The following is an 18,577-nucleotide window of genomic DNA, read 5'->3' on the forward strand; positions in this document are numbered from 1 at the left end:
GTCCACCAGCGGTCGGTACACTGGCGGATTCCGCCATCTCCTCACATGTCCCAGCGGATGGTGCCAAGGAAAGACAACAGCGACCACAGAGTCAAACAACTCAGAGGTATGTGCCCACAGTCTACATAGAACACCATTCATACACAGAATCTGGCCTGTATTTGTGTTGTGCGACAAGGCCTAGGTCTGTGTGCCGCAGTTGTGAATCAGGCCATGTGGGCCCCTGAAATGGCGGCTGCCTGACCTCTAAAGTGGGACAATGGGATGTGAGGTAACTGCGCTGGCGTTCTACACTGTAGCGGTAGGCGGTTGGAGACCGCGGCACAATGCTGCATTGGTTAACATTGGACCCTATGGGTCCCAGGAGCCAATGACGATGTACGCCGGCGGTGATGGTACGCACCGCCGCGGACGTAACCGCTGCGGACGTGACCGCCATTTTCTAGCTGTTCAATCACTCAATACCTGATCTTCAACAGGAGAGGAACTACACTATAAGTGCTGCTGTGACCTCGGTCTGGAGGAGACAATGGCTTGTGCGTCTGGGGAAAGGCCCCTGCCTTCACGGCAGATGAGTTGGAGAAGCTCGTCGACAGGGTCCACCCCAGTACACGCTACTCTACAGTCCTCCAGACCAACAGGTAAGTACACAGGGAGCACGTTGTATGGGCTATGCCTGTGTGGAGAGGGCTGGTTGTAAAAAGGAAGGGGGCACAGTTCTGCATGCATGAAGGACTGTGAATGCATGTGCCACATGGCAAGGCTAGGGATGTGGGCCACTCATTTCGACGGTGCAGTTAGAAATGACTTCTCTCCTTCCCCTGTACATTTCATGTAGGTCAGCGCCCACCAGAAGAAGGATATTTGGAGTGCCATAGCCAAGGACGTCCGGACCCTGGGGGTCCACCACAGACGGAGCACCCACGGCCAGAAAAGATGGGAGGACATTCGCCGCTGGAGCAAGAAGACGGCGGAGGCTCTGCTGAGGATGGCCTCCCAACGTGGGAGGGGTGCCAGTCGAACCATGACCCCTCTGATGATCCGGATCCTGGCGGTGGCCTACCCGGAGTTGGATGGGCGCTTCAGGACATCACAGCAGACACAAGGGGGTGAGTACAACAACACTCAGCGGACTTTGCGTGCAGTGAAGGTATCTGGGTGGGGGAGGAGGGTTGTGGGTTTCCCTAGGCCAGGGCGAGTTCCATAGGCTAGGCCCCTCCGTAATGCAGGCCATGTGGCACCCCACATCACCTCTGTAGAGTGCCAAGTACAGGTATACATGCCCCTGTGTCATCTATGTGTGCAGATGTCGACTATAGCCATGTAGGATATATCCCAGGAATTGCATCTGTAGAGCCCAACAGCACGGCGTAGTGCAGGGGGCTGCTGTGTCTGTATTGTCCGCCAACGGTAGCGGTAAGCCATGCAATCAACCTGTCTTTCTTCTGTCGTCCCCCCCTTTTTGTGGTCTCCCTGTTCTTGTGTGCATCAGCATCATCAGGCGGAGGTACAGTGGCACCGGAGCACGAGGGAGCTGCATCCCACATGGCCATGGAGGGCCACACCACAAACTCGGAATACACCAGTGGGACGGAGGGCGAGGGGAGCTTCACGGCGGTCACAGGATCAGCAACCAGCGACACGGACTTGTCCTCCGATGGGAGCTCCCTTGTGGTGGCGGCAGAATCTGTGCACCCCACTTCTACAGGTACAGCGCCACCCCCCCTACCAGCACCGCCCTCCCAGCAGCCAATGAGCCTTCGCCCCATGCCCTATCACCCAGGAGGGTGGGCTTCACCTTCGCCCCAGTCACCTCAGCCCCTGCCCCTGTCGCCTCTGCTACCCTCAGTGAGGAAGCCATCGACCTCCTCAGGTCACTCACTGTTGGGCAGTCTACCATTTTGAATGCCACCCAGGGTGTAGAAAAGGAACTGCAACACACAAATGCATTCCTGGAGGGCATTCATTCTGGTCAGGCTGCCCTTCATTGAAACCTGCAAAGTCTGGCCTCAGCACTGATGGCAGCCATTCTCCCTGTCTCTAGCCTCCCCCCTCCAACGTCCTCCACCCAGACCCAATCCCCTGTACCCCAGCCTATCCCAAGCACACCATTAGACCAGCATGCACACACGTCAACACACAAGGGAAGCTCAGGCAAACATAAGCACCACACATCCCACAGGCACTCACGCAAGCATCACACACATGCAGACACAGAAACATCCACTGCCTCCACTGTGTCCCCCTCCTTGTCGTCTCCCTCCTCCCATCCAGTGTCGTCTACACTCTCACCTGCATGCACTACCACTACAGGCACTACGTCCCGCACCAGAACACCCACCACCTCACCACGCTCACCTGCACTCACCACCCCCACTCCCAGTTACACGTCCCCTGTGTCCTCTCCCAGTGTGTCTGTGACACCCCCTCCCAAGATACACAAACGCAGGCACACACCCAACCAACAGCCATCCACCTCACGACAGCCTCCAGCACATGCACCTTCATCCAAAGTCACCAAACGTACACCTCCTACAACCACTACCTCTTCCTCCACTCCCAAAACCCCTCCACCTACCCATCCCAATGTTCCTAAGAAACATTTCCTGACCAAGCTTGACCTCTTTCACACCCCCCCCCTCCAAATCATAGGTCCCGTACTAGCACCTCAGCCAAAAAATCTCCGGGACCAGTGGTGCCTGTTGTTACAGGTATGTGGAGTGCACCGGTCACCAGGACAGCCCGTGTCATCCCCCCGTGAAGCACCAGAAGTTGGACAGTGCCCAGCGGGAGAGGGTGAAGACTCCAGCCAGCAAAGCCGCTCACAAGGGTCCTGGGGGGAGTGTCGACTCAGCTGTGACTCCTCCCAAGGTGGGGAAGGGGCAGAAGAAATCGCCAATGTCTGGGAGGAGCAGCACGGCGGAGAAGACCGCCATCATCCCCGCTGCCCAGGAGGCCACCGCCAGCCCAATCGTCACTAGCCAGGAGGCCACCGCCAGAGTCAGTGCCCAGGAGGGCAGCCCGATCGTCACAGGCCAGGAGGCCACCGCCAGAGTCAGTGCCCAGGAGGGCAGCCCGATCGTCACTGGACAGGAGGCCACCGCCAGAGTCAGTGCCCAGGAGGGCAGCACAATCGTCACTGGCCAGGAGGCCACCGCCAGAGTCAGTGCCCAGGAGGCCACCGCCAGAGTCAGTGCCCAGGAGGGCAGCACGATCGTCACTGGCCAGGAGGCCACCACCAGAGTCAGTGCCCAGGAGGCCACCGCGAGCTACAGCCCAACTGCCCAGGAGGGCCATGGCCACGGCAGCCACAGCCCAGCTGCCCAATGAAGGACCGCCAGCCCAACTGGGCAATGAAGGACCACCATGGCAAGCTCCGCTGAAATGGGCAAGCACCGCTGAACAGGTCAGAAACTGCAAACTCAAGCACCGCTTAACAGGGCAAAGACCGCCATGGCAAGCACCGCTGAACTGGTCAGAAACTGCAAACTCAAACACCGCTGAACAGGGCAAAGACCGCCATGGCAAGCACCGCTGAACAGGGCAAAGACCGCCATGGCAAGCACCGCTGAACAGGGCAAGCACTGCTGAACAGGGCAAAGACCGCCATGGCAAGCACTGCTGAACAGGGCAAAGACCGCCATGGCAAGCACCGCTGAAATGGGCAAAGACCGCCATGGCAAGCACCGCTGAACAGGTCAGAAACTGCAAACTCAAGCACCGCTGAACAGGGCAAAGACCGCCATGGCAAGCACCGCTACCCCATGGGCGGCAGGGGCAGTGACGCAACTGGGAGCGTCACGGGGTGAGTGATGCACTCTGGGCACCAGTCCCCCTCCAGAACCAGTGGAGAACAGCATCCACTCAGTCTGTCCTTCACAGGATGAAGCACTCTGGGCACCTGCCCCCCTCCAGAACCAGTGGAGAACAGCATCCACTCCGTCTGTCCTTAACAGGATGAAGCACTCTGGGCACCAGTCCCCCTCCAGAACCAGTGGAGAACAGCATCCCCTCCGTCTGTCCTTCACAGGATGAAGCACTCTGGGCACCAGTCCCCCTCCAGAACCTGTGAAGACTGTTATCCACTTGAGAGACTGTGGCTTTGCACTCCCCAGGATGGTGCAGTGAGCAACCCACCCACTGTAGAGACTTGAGAAACTGTGGCTTTGCACTCCCCAGGATGGTACAGTGGGCAAATCACCCACTGTAGAGACTTGAGAGACTGTGGCTTTGCACTCCCCAGGATGGTACAGTGGGCAAACCACCCACTGTAGAGACTTGAGAGACTGGGGCTTTGCACTCCCAAGGATGGTACAGTGGGCAAACCACCCACTGTAGAGACTTGAGAGACTGTGGCTTTGCACTCCCCAGGAAACATCAATGGGCATGGAGCCCCCTCGTGGATCTGGCGTGGTGCACTCATCCGGCTGAGGTGCCCCCCCTTCCCTCCCACTGAGGTGCCTGTTGTATTTCGATCTGATGCCCCAGCAGTGTTCTCTCCGTTTTGATCAGGTATCTGATGTGGGCCAATGTTAGAAATGGGGTCTTTGGTTGACAGTCAGGTTACCCCCTGTTCAAGCAAGGACCCTCACTCTAGTCAGGGTAAAAGAGAATCACCCTCAGCTAACCCCTGCTTACCCCCTTGGTAGCTTGGGAGAGCAGTAGGCTTAACCTCAGATGTGGGCCTCACCCATGCATTTTGGGCCCAGTGGTCCACGGACAATGAATGGTGCATCTGGATCAGGGTATTATCCTATCTGAACTCATGCCCGCTCCTTCTATACCAGAACAGGAAGCTCACCATGGTCTATCTGTGAGAAGAGCTGGTTGGTTCAATCTGGAAAGCGTGGCCTCTTTGAGAACGGTAGATTTATATTGTAAACTTTTACCTTCTATGAAAAGGTTTAACATTTTCTGTATATTCCTTGGGCTGCTGGGGCTGCTTCACTGTTTCCACAGTTTACAGGAAAAGAGAATTGCCTTGTCCTGGAAGGATTCAGAGCTGATCAACCAGAGGCATGCCAGCAGCATGGGCAGAAGCTTATGGTACATACATTTTGAAACTTTTAAGGGTTGCTACTTGGGCACTACTGTCAACATTATCATATTCAGAGTAATGATTTACAGTGTGGTGATTTTGGGCTTATACTTCTTTCTGATATGCTTTAGAAAGGAGATTGTTTTTGTTTTCAAACAAAACAGAGTCATGGATGTCATTAATGAAGGTCTGTTTCTGTTTTTATTATTCTTAATACCTAAGTAGGCCTAGATTGCTTTTTACATGCTTGGGCATTCATCATAAAGTAATGACTGGACAAGGAGGTAATATTTGGTTTACTTACCAGTAATTCTATGAGGGTAGGCCCACTCTTCCTCATCCAAGTCCTTAGTAATGTGCTTGGCAGTTGCAGGCCATAAGGGGAAGGAGTTGGGGATGTGACATGATGTCTCAGGATAGACAAGGCTTTCGTCGGCTGTGGACAACAGAGAGGAACATCTTTTGTTTGTTAAAGGGAATCAGAACATTGGAATGTAGGGCGCTCCTCTGAAGACAATGGAGTAGCTCTGGGCTCATTGTGGCTGGTGTCAGCCCGGAGCTCCAACATTCCAATGTTTCTCTTTTGGTTTCTCACTTTTTTAAATGTAGAACGGTCTACCCCCAGTCGGTGGAATGTTCTAATAGCCTGATAGCCCTTCTGCCTCAGGTTATACCAGAAGTTAAAGGCCCTCACCCTCATTATAGGCACTTGTCTGAGGCTCGGGTCTGTAACTCAGGTTTAGGTCCTTTAACAACTTGTGTAGCCCTTATAACAGGACAACTTACCTGAACACTACTAAAGGTTGGCTCTCCTCATGTTTTAATGACTGAAATAAAGAGGAATGGGCACATCAGTAAGTAATTGAAACATGTCCACAGCTTTCCCTCGGTTTTACATCTGCTGAGCTACATCTGCACATCATTTGTGGCTCACTGACCAGAGGGGTGGTGAAATGCAGAGCTAAACTTGTGTAAAAAAGGAGGGACTGGATGATACCCACAATTTGTTAAATGGGGTGCTGCTCACTTCCACAGCTGTGCACATTCCCATCACTGGTGATGCCGTCTTTCACCACTGGCCACCGAGGGCCTCTATGCTCACCCTTCAAAGCCATCAGTGTCCTTGTGTTTCTTCTAGCTGTTCTATGGGACAGGAGGTATCTAATTGTTGGGGGTTAATACCTGACCTCAACCATGGCAAGGGAGTGAGACAGACCCACCTACCTTAAAGCAATTTTAGGAGGGTATCCTTCCCTGCACATTTATCAAAACACCTGTTTCAATAGTGTGAGAGGACAGGGCTGATTGCAGAGGCCTCCTAACTTATTGGCCCCACTTTCCACTTTGTGCTGGTGTTTTCCTGACTCTGATTATGTCCTGGGTACTACTAACCAGTCCAAGGGCCTGTGCTCTGTGTAAAATCAGTATGCAAATTAGGTTAATTATAATTGGCTAAGTCACCCAACCTATAAGTCCCTAGTATAAGATAGGGCATGTAGGTTCAAGGACCCCAGCATAGGTAGTGCTCCCACTGCTGAGGTGCCCAGTGTCATTTTAAAGACAGGCCTGTCTTGCTGGCTGCTTTTAAATTAAAGTTATATGCAAATTCGACTTTGGAATTAAAAGTAGTTTCAAAGTCTTATACTACCTTATGTTTACATATAAGTCACCCCTAAGGTGTGCCCTATGTGCCCCTAGGGCTCGGTGCCATGTAACTATAAGCAGGGACCTTATAAAAATAGTTTTATAAGTCCTGGTGCGGTAAAACAGCCAAATTCGTTTTTCCCTCATTGTAGTGAACGGCCTCCATAGGCTAGAATGGGGAGACTTTATTTTAATTTTTAAAGTCCCCTTAAGTAACAGATACCAGAGGTTTGGTATCAAATTAATTGTTATAATAATAAATCCCACAACTTCCAGTTGTTGGATTTAATATAACTTGTTCAGAGTTTTAAACTTTGCCTGAAAAGTTTCCAACTTCAGACCTGCAGTGTTTTTCCTACTGTGCTCTGATTGGTAAACCTCTGGCAGCCTGGCCAGGCTGCCTTGATGAGGTGTGAAGTGGCCTGGCTCCACACAAAGAGATGTGCCTGGGGGAGGAGATCTCCCCTCAACAGCTGGTGAAGCAGGAAGGGGGAGGGCTGCCAAAGTGGTCTTCAAAGGAAGAGAAGGATATTTGGAGCAACCCAGCAACACCCTCACATCCTGCAAACCCAGACAATTAGGTGCCCCCTTGATTAGATTAGGAGAGGACAGGAGAGGGATGTGTTTAGCATTTCTAGCCACACCAGTGGGTGGGCTCAGCCAGATGTAACCTCTAAAAATCAGTTTCAGCCATGATGGATTTTTGAGGAATGTTGCTCCCTGGGATTGATTTTTGCCACACTTCCCAGGACGTGGTCATCACAGGGGGAAGGACCCTGCACCTGATTGGAGAACCAGGACCCCCCTGTTTTTCACCCAGAAGCAGGGATACAACTGGCAGACCTGCACCCACACCTCAGATCCCTATCAGATTCCAATAAGGAAGAACTACAGGAGAAGAATGACTGCCCTGCTGGACCCCTGACCTGCACCTCGACACTGCAATCTGGAGGACTGCACCAGCTGCACACTTGGGCTTCACCACTAAAAGGACTTTACCTGTCTTCTACTGCTTCAAGAAGGGACTCCCTGTTTGCTACAGGTACAAAGAAGCTGCCCAGAGTCCCCTGCATCAAGTCCTGCAAGCAGAGCCCAACTGACCAGTGTCCAGGGGCCATTTGAGGATTCTGACCAGATGCATTCTGGGAATTGTAGTCCCAAATCTCAAGGAGCAACTCAGAGCTTCTGGAACCTTGGATCAAGTTGTGGATACTTCAAGGCCACAAAAAGGACCTCTGGAAGAAGATCCAGAAGTTTGGAGACGTTTGGAGCAACTTCATAAGTTGAAGAAGTGCATTGTGGGAGTTGTAGTCCCTGACCCCAAGAGGCACACCAGAGCCTCTGACCCCTTGGCTGGTGCTGTGGACCACTTTCCTGAATCAAACACTTCTGATAGTAAGTGTGACAGTGTTACCACATGGGTGGCCTGAACTCTGGACTTTGTTCCTTTCCCGTGTGACCTTTTTTTAACCCTTTGAGCGCTAGTTGCTTCCATGCGCTAGAAAGCATTCATTCTTTAAAAATTCATATCTCCGGTTCCCCTTATCTGATTTTATTAGTTTTGGTGTCATTTTAAAGCTATAAATATAATCTATTGTTATAAATTAATTTTGGATTTTTTAACTGTTTCCTGTGTTTTATTTAATTACTGTTTTGTGATATTTGAATGCTTTACGCTTTGTCTCCTAAGTTAAGCCTTGTCCCTCGTTGCCAAGCCCTACCAAGGGTTGAGCTAGGTTTAATTTACTGAGACCTGACTGGACCTAAGTGGAGGTTAGTGGCCTATTGCTAAGTGTAGGTACTTACCTGCCTTGACCAATGACCCATTTGCCAAAATGTTTAGTGCGCAGTGGTGGGATCCTGTACTTGTGTTCAGTGTCATGTTACAGTTTTAAGTAAAACAAATTAAAAATCCTTTAAATTGTCCTAGTGCAAAAATTGTTTTTGATTTTTAATTTGGATTATTTTCAATTATTGAATTTTTGTGATTTTTCTAAATTCTTGTTTCCAATTTTTGCAAAAAGTTTTTGTTGACACAAAACTAGGGAACCATAGAGCTTGATCTGGCTAGCCTACCCATGCTGACAGTAGTCCAGCTTAGGGGGTTGTGTACTGCAAGGGGGTTGCCTGCATCCACTTACCTCAGGAAGCATGTCCTTATTAAATCCCTGACAGCACAGGCTGGGGCCCAAGAAGTAGGCCCAGAGGAAGCTCCAGAGGAAGAAGAAGCAGGGGGGGATACTAGCTCCAACCACTCAGGGGAGGGAGGGCATCTGAGCCTAAGTGAGGATGAGGGAGACCTGTCCTCACTACACACAGTAACTAGGGTCATATCCAAAGCTGGTTGGGGGAAAGGGGTCCCTTCAGGAGGAAAGAACCTGTCCCTCAGAGAAAGAGAGCTGGAGGCCCAGATAGCATTTATAGCTTTGGAGGCAGAGAAGCTGGCCCTAGAAAAGAAAAAGTGGGCAAGGGAAGAGAAAAGAGATGGTGGTAGCAACAGAGAAGCTGAGGTGTCCATAGGTGTTTTTTTTTTGCCCCAGGTTACCCAAGGGGGTAGTTCCTTCCTATGTAAAGGGGGATGACATAGATAAGTGGCTGGGGGCCTTTGAGAGGGCCTTCCAGATGAGGAGAGTTAAGCCTCAGTACTAGGGTTCACTTCTTTGGGAGCTGGTCCCCAACTCTGGAGGGATAGGCTCCTAACCTTAAGGGGGAGGAGGCAGATTCATACCCCAGTATGAAGAGGTGCTTAACTAAAACGTTTGGTCTGACCCCAGAGCAGTATAGGATGAAGTTCAGGGACACCCAGAAGGTCAATACCCAGTTGTGGGTTGACTTTGTAGACACCTCACTTAAGGCACCAGAGGGCCGGATTCATGGTAACAAAGTAAATACTTACGAGGGGTTATACATTCTGATCATGAGAGAGCACATCTTGACCAATTGTATCCAAGAATGGTTACACCAGCAACCAGTGGACTCTAGGCTGACCAACCCTAGAGAGCTGGGGGAGGCAGCTGATGAATGGTTGAGAACCAGGGTGGTTGTCAAGTCCCAGGGAGGAAACTCCAAGGTCCCCAAAAACCTAAGGAGGGAGGTGGTAAGCCCACCACAGAGACTCCCTCTGTATCCCAGAACCCTAAGAAGGAGAAGAGTAAATCCCACTCCCACTCTGACAAGCAGAGTCAGGGAGACCCAGGGTTAAAAAAGCTCTTGGACAGTATGGCTTGCTTTGACTGTCAGTAGACAGGTCACTTCAGAGGAGATGCATCCTGTCCAAAGAAGGTGGTTAGCACTGGGCTGTCAAGTGTAGCCATGGAGGAGGACTCCTCAGATGATGAAGTCCTCCTAGCATTGGGCAGGGAGATAGGACCAGATGGTAAGCTGGTGAACCCTGAGGGTGGGAGTAGGTACTTTCACCCCATTCAGGGGAATGGGATTCCTACCACTGGCCTGAGAGACACCTGTGCCAGGCACACTATAGTGAGTGACCCCAGACATGTATGTCATAGGAGACCAGGAAAGTCAGGATAGCCACAGGGGAGGTCACCTCCAAACCTGTAGCCATAGTGCCCCTAAAGGGGGAGGGTATCCTTGGCTGGTTTAGGGTGGTAGTCAGTGCTGACCTCCCCCTAGATTGCATCCTGGGCAATGACCTTCCAGAGGTGAGTCTGGTCCCAGAAGGGGCGCTCGCCCAGTGCGCCCCCCCAACCCAAAGTCCTGGGGAGTCAGTCTCTACAGTTAGGAGAGAGGGGTCCCCATGAAAAGGAAAGAAGAAAAGGACGGGTGGGCCACTCTTAAAGAGAGTTCCAGGGAGCCAAAAGCCTTCTGCCCCAGTGGGGGGAGCCCAGAGTTGGCACTGGTGAGGCCTCTCCTGACCCCAAGGAAGTCCTGAGTAGTCAGGCAGCTGTCCAGATGCAGGATGTTGCCCCTGCACTGACAGAATGGAGAGTGGAAGGAGGGTGTCTGCCACACGAGGTGGTAGCCCCCCACTCTAGACAGCAAGAGGGGTGCCATGACCACACAGTTGCCCCTAAAGCAGCTCAGCCACCTGTCAGTGGAGAGCTTAGGGTGTGGTTCTTGGTACTGACAGCTGTCAGTAGCCTCTGCTGGATGCTAGCCTTCCTGGCAGCACTGTACTTGGCCTGGTAGGCAGACCCCAGAGCCAAAAGCAAAGTAGGCCCCCTGACCCTGTTGGTCATGGTGGGGTTGCTCAAGTGTTAGGTGAGCTCTTGGGTAAGCTAGGTGTTGCCCTAGCAAAACTAAGGGTAGGGGAGGTGGGCACCTCACTACCCAAGTTGACCGAGAGAGAGGAGGAAGACCCCCTAGAAAGAAGTTTCAGTTTGAGATGGGTCCTTTCACTGTTGGGATGGAGTCACTATCCAGAGGTAGTGACCATGGCAGGAGGATGTCAGGCAGAGTAGGCCCTGCAAAGGGACAGCCTGTTCTCTTCACTGTGTTCCTCGCCTGACAAGCCAGGAAGACTCTCCCAGGGTTGGGCTGAGCCTCCTGGGCGTGTGGGCGGGGCGGTGCTTGCGTGAGAGAATAGGGCTGATTGCAGAGGCCCCCTAACTTTTTGCCCCCATTTTCCACTTTTTGCTGGTGTTTTCCTGACTCTGATGGTGCCCTGGTTACTGCTAACCAGTCCCAGGGCCTGTGCTCCGTGTAAAATCAGTATGCAAATTAGGCTAATTATAATTGGCTAAGTCAACCTACCTATAAGTCCCTAGTTTATGGTAGGGCATGTAGGTTTAGGGACCCCAGCATAGGTAGTGCACACACAGGTACACTGATGAGGTGCCCAGTGTCATTTTAAAGGCAGGCCTGCCTTGCTGGCTGCTTTTAAATTAAAGGTATCTGCAAATTCGACTTTGGAATTAAAAGTAGTTCCAAAATCCTAAACTACCTTATTCTTACAAATAAGTCACACCTAAGGTGTGCCCTATGTGCCCCTAGGGATGGGTGCCATGTAACTATAAGCAGGGACCTTATAAAAATAGTTTTATAAGCCCTGGTGCGGTAAAACAGTCAAATTTGTTTTTCCCTCATTGTAGTGAATGGCCTCTATAGGCTAGAATGGGGAGACTTTATTTTAATTTTTAAAGTCCCCTTAAGTAACAGATACCAGAAGTTTGGTATCAAATTAATTGTTATAATAAATCCCACAACTTCCGGTTGTTGGATTTAATATAACTTGTTCAGGTAAAGAGTTTTAAACTTTACCTGAAAAGTTGCCAACTTCAGCCCTGCAGTGTTTTTGCTGCTGTGCTCTGATTTGCCAGCCTCTGGCAGCCTGTCGAGGCTGCCTTGATAAGGTGTGAAGTGGCCTGGCTCCACACAAAGATATGTGCCTGGGGTAGGAGATCTCCCCTCAGCAGATGGTGAAGCAGAAAGGGGGAGGGCTGCCAAACTGGTCTTCAAAGGCAGAGAAGGACATTTGGAGCAACCCAGCAACACCCTTGCATCCTGCAAACCCAGACAATTAGGTGCCCCCTTGATTAGGAGAGGGGTGTGTTTAGGATTTTTAGCCACACCAGTGGGTGGGCTCAGCCAGATGTAACCTCTAAAAATCAGTTTCAGCCTTGATGGATTTTTGAGGAACATTGCTCCCTGGGATTTATTTTTGTCACACTTCCCAGGAAGTGGTCATCACAGGGGGGAGGACCCTGCACCTGATTGGAGAACCAGGACCCCCCTGTTTTTCACACAGGAGCAGGGAAAAAACTAGCAGACCTGCACCCACACCGCATATCCCTATCAGATTCCAACAAGGAAGAACTACAGGAGAGGAAGGACTGCCCTGCCGGACCCCTGACCTGCACCTGGACACTGCACTCTGGAGGACTGCACCAGCTGTACATTTGGGCTTCACCACTAAAAGGACTTTACCTGTCTTCTACTGCTTCAAGAAGGGACTCCCTGTTTGCTACAGATACAAAGGAGCTGCCCAGAGTCCCCTGCATCAAGTCCTGCAAGCAGAGCCCAGCTGACCAGCCATTTGAGGATTCTGACCAGGTGCATTCTGGGAATTGTAGTCCCAACTCCCACAGAGCAACTCAGAGCTTCTGGAACATTGGACCAAGTTGTGGACACTTCAAGGACACAAAAAGGACTTCTGGAAGAAGATCCAGAAGTTTGGAGATGTTTGGAGCAACTCCATAAGTTAAAGAAATGCATTGCAGGAGTTGTAGTCCCAGACCCCAAGAGGCACACCAGAGCCTCTGAACCCTTTACTGGTGCTGTGGACCACTTTCCTGAATCAAACACTTCTGAAAGTAAGTGTGACAGTGTTACCTCGTTGGTGGCCTGAACTCTGGACTTTGTTCCTTTCCAGTGTGACCTTTTTTAACCCTTTGAGCGCTAGTTGCTTATATGCTCTAGAAAGCATTAATTTTCTTTTAATTCATATCTCCGGTTCCCCTTATCCGATTATATTTGTTTTGGTGTCATTTTAAAGATAAAAATATAAACTATTGTTATATATGGATTTTGGATTTTTTAACTGTTTCCTGTGTTTTATTTAATTACTGTTTTGTGATATTTGAATGCTTTACGCTTTGTCTCCTAAGTTAAGCCTTGTCGCTCGTTGCCAAGCTACCTAGGGTTGAGCTAGGTTTAATTTACTGAGACCTGACTGGACCTAAGTGGAGTTTAGTGGCATATTACTAAGTGTAGGTACTTACCTGCCCTTACCAATAACCAATTTTCCAACAAATAGTAAATTATAAAGGGAACATTTACATAAATTGCCATTCACAGCAACTACTAAATGTACTAAATATGTCCATAGCAAGTATTTGCTCTAACAATATATTGTGGAATCATAGGACATTAGCATGATACTCATTTGTGATGTGTTAAGATGTAAGCACATTGCCTTTGGTCATGGGTCTGCTGGATGCGGCCTTTTCTACTCACTTTTCTGTTTCTTTCCTCCATTTTCTCTCACCATTTTTCCTTCTTTACTTCAATGTCTCTCTTTTATAACTATATCATTTTTGCCTTTGCACGCTCCACATTTTCATCTCTCATCCATTTTTAATTTATTGTCTTGCCCAAATGCTTAAAAATATTTCTGATTCACCAGGACTTACCATAACATCTCCTGTCTACTTTTATTTCTTCCACATACTCTTTCAAATACTCCCCTCTTCTCTATTTGTATCTCTTCACCTCCTCCCGTTTCTTTTCGACCGTTCCCACTCCGATAAGCCCCAATTCTCTTCCTAATTGTTATTTTCTCTTCCTGCATCCCCTCATTTTCAATGTCTTTCTTTGTGCTATCACTATCAACTCTGTCTCCTTATGCATTACCCCAAAGTTTACCCTTACCTATCCTGTCTCATTCAATCTAAGCTTGTCTTTTCTCTCTTCTTTTCAGGCCTTCTCTCTCTCTCTCTGACTCCTCCCTGTGCTCTCTCTCTTCTCAGACCCCCCATACTCTCTCTCTCTTCCTCTCAAAACCCTCCCCATGCTCTGTCTCTTCCTCTCTGAACCCTCCCAGTGCTATCTCTCTCTTCCTCTCAGATACTTTCCTGTGCTCTCTAACTCTCCTCCTTTTAGATCCCTCCCTGTGTTTTTTCTCTCTCCCTCTTCCTCTCAGACTCCTTCCTGTGGTCTCTCTCTTTTACTCTCAGACCCCTCCCTGTGCTCACTCTCTCTTTGTCTCAGGTCTGCACCTGTGGTCTCTCTCTTTCTTCCTCTCAGGCCCGTCCCTGTGCACTCTGTCTTCCTCTCAGACCCCTCTCTGTGGTCTCTTTCTTCCTCTCAGACCCCTCCCAGTGCTCTCTCTCTCTTGCTCTCAGACCACACCATGTGCTCGCTCGCTCTCTCTTTCTCTCAGACTCGTCCCTGTGGTCCCTTGCTTTCTTTCTCTCAGGCCCGCCCCTGTGGTCTCTCTCTTTCTTCCTCTCAGGCCCACCCCTGTGATCACTCTCCTTCTGTCTTTCAGGCACATCCCCGTGGTCTCCTTCTGCCTCTCAGGCCCATCCCTGTGGTCTCCTTCTGTGTCTCAGGTTCTCTCACAGGACTGCTGCTGGGTGAAAGTAGCACTGCCCTCCCTTTTCCCAACATTCTCCAGATATTCAAGTGCAAACAAAAGCCATGGAAGATATAATATCACTCACATATTCCTTCCGGAGCTGTTGGAGGTCCTCCCCCACTGATGTTGGTGGTGGGGAGGACATGGTTACTGTTGAATCAGTGCTACAAGAGGAAGAAGAAACAGGAAGTGGGTCTTAATTGGCATTAACCTTCATGTAATTACAGTGAATACTGTGCAACCTTGTGTGGTGTCCTCGTGACCCCAGAAAAGCCTTTCCTACTTGACCACATCCCCTTTTGGATTATACATTCTGTACCCTACAGCATGTTACATCCAGATGTCATTGGCCGCTACAACTCCAGGCCCTTTTCACCTAATAATGGTCCTTCTCTCTGACGGCCATTTTTATATTTCTGGGCCAGATTCATAGGAGCCCTTGTAGCCCTGAAACCTGTACAGCTGACACTCCACCTTATCCAGCACATTTTTACACACTGTCCATCACAGGACGTTCAAGCTTTTGCATAGCTCAAACATTTACACATCTAGACTAGTTCTGGGTTTTCAGATTACAGAAATAGAAATTTAAAATCAATCCACAAACATATGTTATGGTTTGAATGTACAATAGATCAAAACTGTATATTCATCGCTAATGTTGAAACAAATTGTTATTTCTTGTTGCAAGAACTTTTAGGCGTTCAAACCTCATTACAGAAGGATTACAGCTGAGGATGACAAGAGTTGCAACACAATTATGGAGAGGCATGATGCAAAGTAACCAAAGTCATCATTGTGGGTGGTGTTGGAAAATGGGTTTTTGCTTAGGGCAGGTAGGTACCTACCCTTAGAAATAGGCCACTAACCTCCACTTAGGTCCAGTTAGGTCTCAGTAAATTAAACCCAGCTCAAACCTTTGAGGCTTGGCAACGAGCGACAAGGCTTAACTTAGGAGACAGAGTGTAATGCATTCAAATATCACGAAACAGTAATTAAATAAAACACAGGAAACAGTTTAAAAATACAAAACCTATTTATAAAAATAGATCATATTTTTATCAAAAAAATTACACAAAAACGAATAAAATCGGATAAGGGGAACCGGAGATATGAATTATTAAAGAATTATTGTTTTCTAGCTCCTAGAAACAAAAAGTGCCAATCGTGTCATCTGGTGGCACCTCGACCCGGCAAAGTCAAAGTATAAGGACGACCACAATGGAGCCCGGCTCGGCTACAGCCCACGGGAGGCCCCGGTCAAAAGTTTACCTTCGGACGTAGTCGTTTTTCTGAAGATTTTCTTCAGAGGGACGATCCTGCCAGTCCAATCCGACCTCCTGCAACCCTTTTCCAGATACGCGTCGCAGGAGCACTCAGTGGAGATTTTTACCTTCAGACTTAGTCATTTTTTCGAGGTAAAAATCCTTCGACCTGGGCAAACCTGGATCTTGATCTGATGTCCTTGGAGCCCTCCTCGGATACGCTGCCTAGGAGGTCCCGTCAACTTCCTACGTTCGGACTTAGTCTCTTTTTTGGAGATTTTCTTCACCCGGACAATCCTGCAAGTCAGGCCGGGTCGCAGTTCAGGCAAGGCGACTAGTGCTGCCACGGCGGGTCGGTCCCTCTATGGAGCTTTTTTTTCAAAAGTTCTCCAAACTTCTGGATCTTCTCCCTGATGTTCCTTTATGGTTCTTTCGGGGTCCACAGCTCAACCCAAGGTTGACCCAAGGGTAGGTCGCTCCCCCTGCCGCTGCAGCTCCACCAGCCCAGGCTCCTGAGACCTCCTAGCAAGCCCAGCGAATTCACAGTAAGTACCCACCCCCCACCGCCCAGCCCCTCGCCCTGCCCCGCGCTACTCACCTCCTCTCCTGCTTCTTTTCTTCATCTCTGTTCTTCCTCTGTGCTCTTCTTCTGTAGTCTTCATCTGTACTCTTCTTTCTTTCCTGCTCCCCTCTTCTGTCTTCATCTGTGTTCTTCTTCTGTGTGCTTCTCTCTCTCTCCTTTGCACCGCGACCTGCGTGTGCTTTCTTCTTCTCTGTCCCTCTTCTTGGCTCTTCCCTCTGCTGCTCGTCGCTCCTCTTCTTCTTTACCTTCTTCTGTGTTCTTCTCTCTTCTGATCTTCCCTCTTCTGCTCCTCTTCTTCTTTTACCTGCTTCTTGGTTCTTCCCGCGCCTGCCCTCCTGCTCCTGTCTCGTCTCTCTGACCTCCCTCACTCGCCACCCCCTCTGTAACGCCCCTATCTACCTATCTCTCTATCTTTCCCCCTCACTTGCCACCTCCTCTGTAACCCCCCTATCTTCCTATCCTTTCACTCTATCTCTCACCCTCACTCACCTCCATCTCTGTAACCCCCTATCTTCTATCTCTCACCCTCACTCACCTCCATCTCTGTAACCCCCTATCTTCTATCTCTCACCCTCACCCACCTCCACCTCTATAACCTCCCTCCCTATCTTCCTAACTTTCCTCCTAACTTTCTTCCTAAACTCACCCCCACCACCCTTAAACCCCCCCTCCCCACCTCTTCTCCCCTCTACCTGTCCCCCCTCCCTCCGCTTTCCCGCCGCCACCTCCTGCACGCCCCCGCCCCCCCCAGCTCCCATTCGTCGCCCCACTCCCGTCCCCCGCCCCCAGCTGCCCCCCCCTCCTCCCTCTTATGGCGGCCGCTGCGCGAACGCGCAGCGGGTGCGCCGCTGGCGCGCCAAAGGCAAGCCCGTCTGCACCCGTCCGCGCCTGGCCCGCGCCCAGCCCGCGCCCAGCGCCACGACCCCTGGCCCCCAGCACCCCCAAACCCGCTGCACCGCTACGACCCCATCACCCTCCACGCCCTCAACCCAGGGCGCTCCTGCACCTGCTTCCAAGCTAACCCGAAACGTACCCATGGACCCTTCGCATGTCACACCTTCAAACTTACCTTCCACCACGAAACAACCACGACCACCAGCCCACGTGCCATCAACCACCTCAAATGCATCCTGATCAACGCTCGATCCGTCCACAAGCACGCAGTTGAACTCTGGGACCTCCTGGACTCCACCGCACCAGACGTCGCCTTCATCACTGAGACCTGGATGAACGCCTCTTCGGCCCCCGACATCGCCATAGCCATCCCCGAAGGCTACAAGACCTTCTGGAAAGACCGCACCAATCAAGTAGGAGGAGGAATCGCCATCGTCTTCGAAGACTCCATCAGCGTCACCACCTCCACCGAAGACACCCCCCTCGCCGCCGAGCACCTGCACTTCCAGATCCGCACAGACCCCAGGACCACCCTCAGAGGATCCCTCATCTACCGTCCTCCCGGACCGCGCGCCCTCTTCAGCGACTCCATCACCGACTTCATCTCCCCGCACGCCCTCGCCTCGCCAGACTACATCCTCCTCGGCGACCTCAACTTCCATCTGGAACAGAACAACGACCCCAACACCACCGCCCTGCTCGACAACCTCGCCAACCTCGGCCTCAAGCAACTGGTGAACACCCCCACCCACATCGCCAGACACACGCTTGACCCCATCTTCTCCGCCAGCAAACACGTTTCCTTCAGCCACGCCTCCGCTCTACACTGGACCGACCACAGTTGTGTCCACTTCACCTTCCGACGCGAGACTCGCCACCTCCGCACTCAACCCATCCCTCGTCGACACTGGAACAAAATCCCCGAAGAACAGCTTTTCTCCACGCTCATCGACAACCAACCCACCTTCGCCGCCGACCCCAACGACACAGCCCTCAGCCTCACGAACTGGATCACCAACTGCGCAGACAACCTCGCTCCCCTCAGACACCTTCCAAGACAGTCCAATACCAAAAAAACTCTCTGGTTCTCTGACACCCTTAAGGAATCAAAGAAA

General features: G+C 50.8%; 1 long non-coding RNA gene across 2 annotated transcripts in view; it reads right to left on the reverse strand.

Annotated features, from left to right (window-relative positions):
- LOC138249774 (uncharacterized) overlaps positions 1–18,577 on the reverse strand; it is a 220,029-nt gene that overhangs the window by 77,667 nt on the left and 123,785 nt on the right. The window contains exon 4 of one of the 2 annotated variants that reach the window (XR_011194841.1): positions 14,806–14,884. The exons of the other annotated variant lie outside the window; for it this stretch is intronic. This is a non-coding gene — a long non-coding RNA (uncharacterized lncRNA). The remainder of the gene's footprint in view (positions 1–14,805; positions 14,885–18,577) is intronic. 2 annotated transcript variants of the gene reach the window in all.

This window comes from Pleurodeles waltl, chromosome 8, assembly GCF_031143425.1.
Source record: "Pleurodeles waltl isolate 20211129_DDA chromosome 8, aPleWal1.hap1.20221129, whole genome shotgun sequence".
NCBI classification, from domain to species: domain Eukaryota; kingdom Metazoa; phylum Chordata; class Amphibia; order Caudata; family Salamandridae; genus Pleurodeles; species Pleurodeles waltl.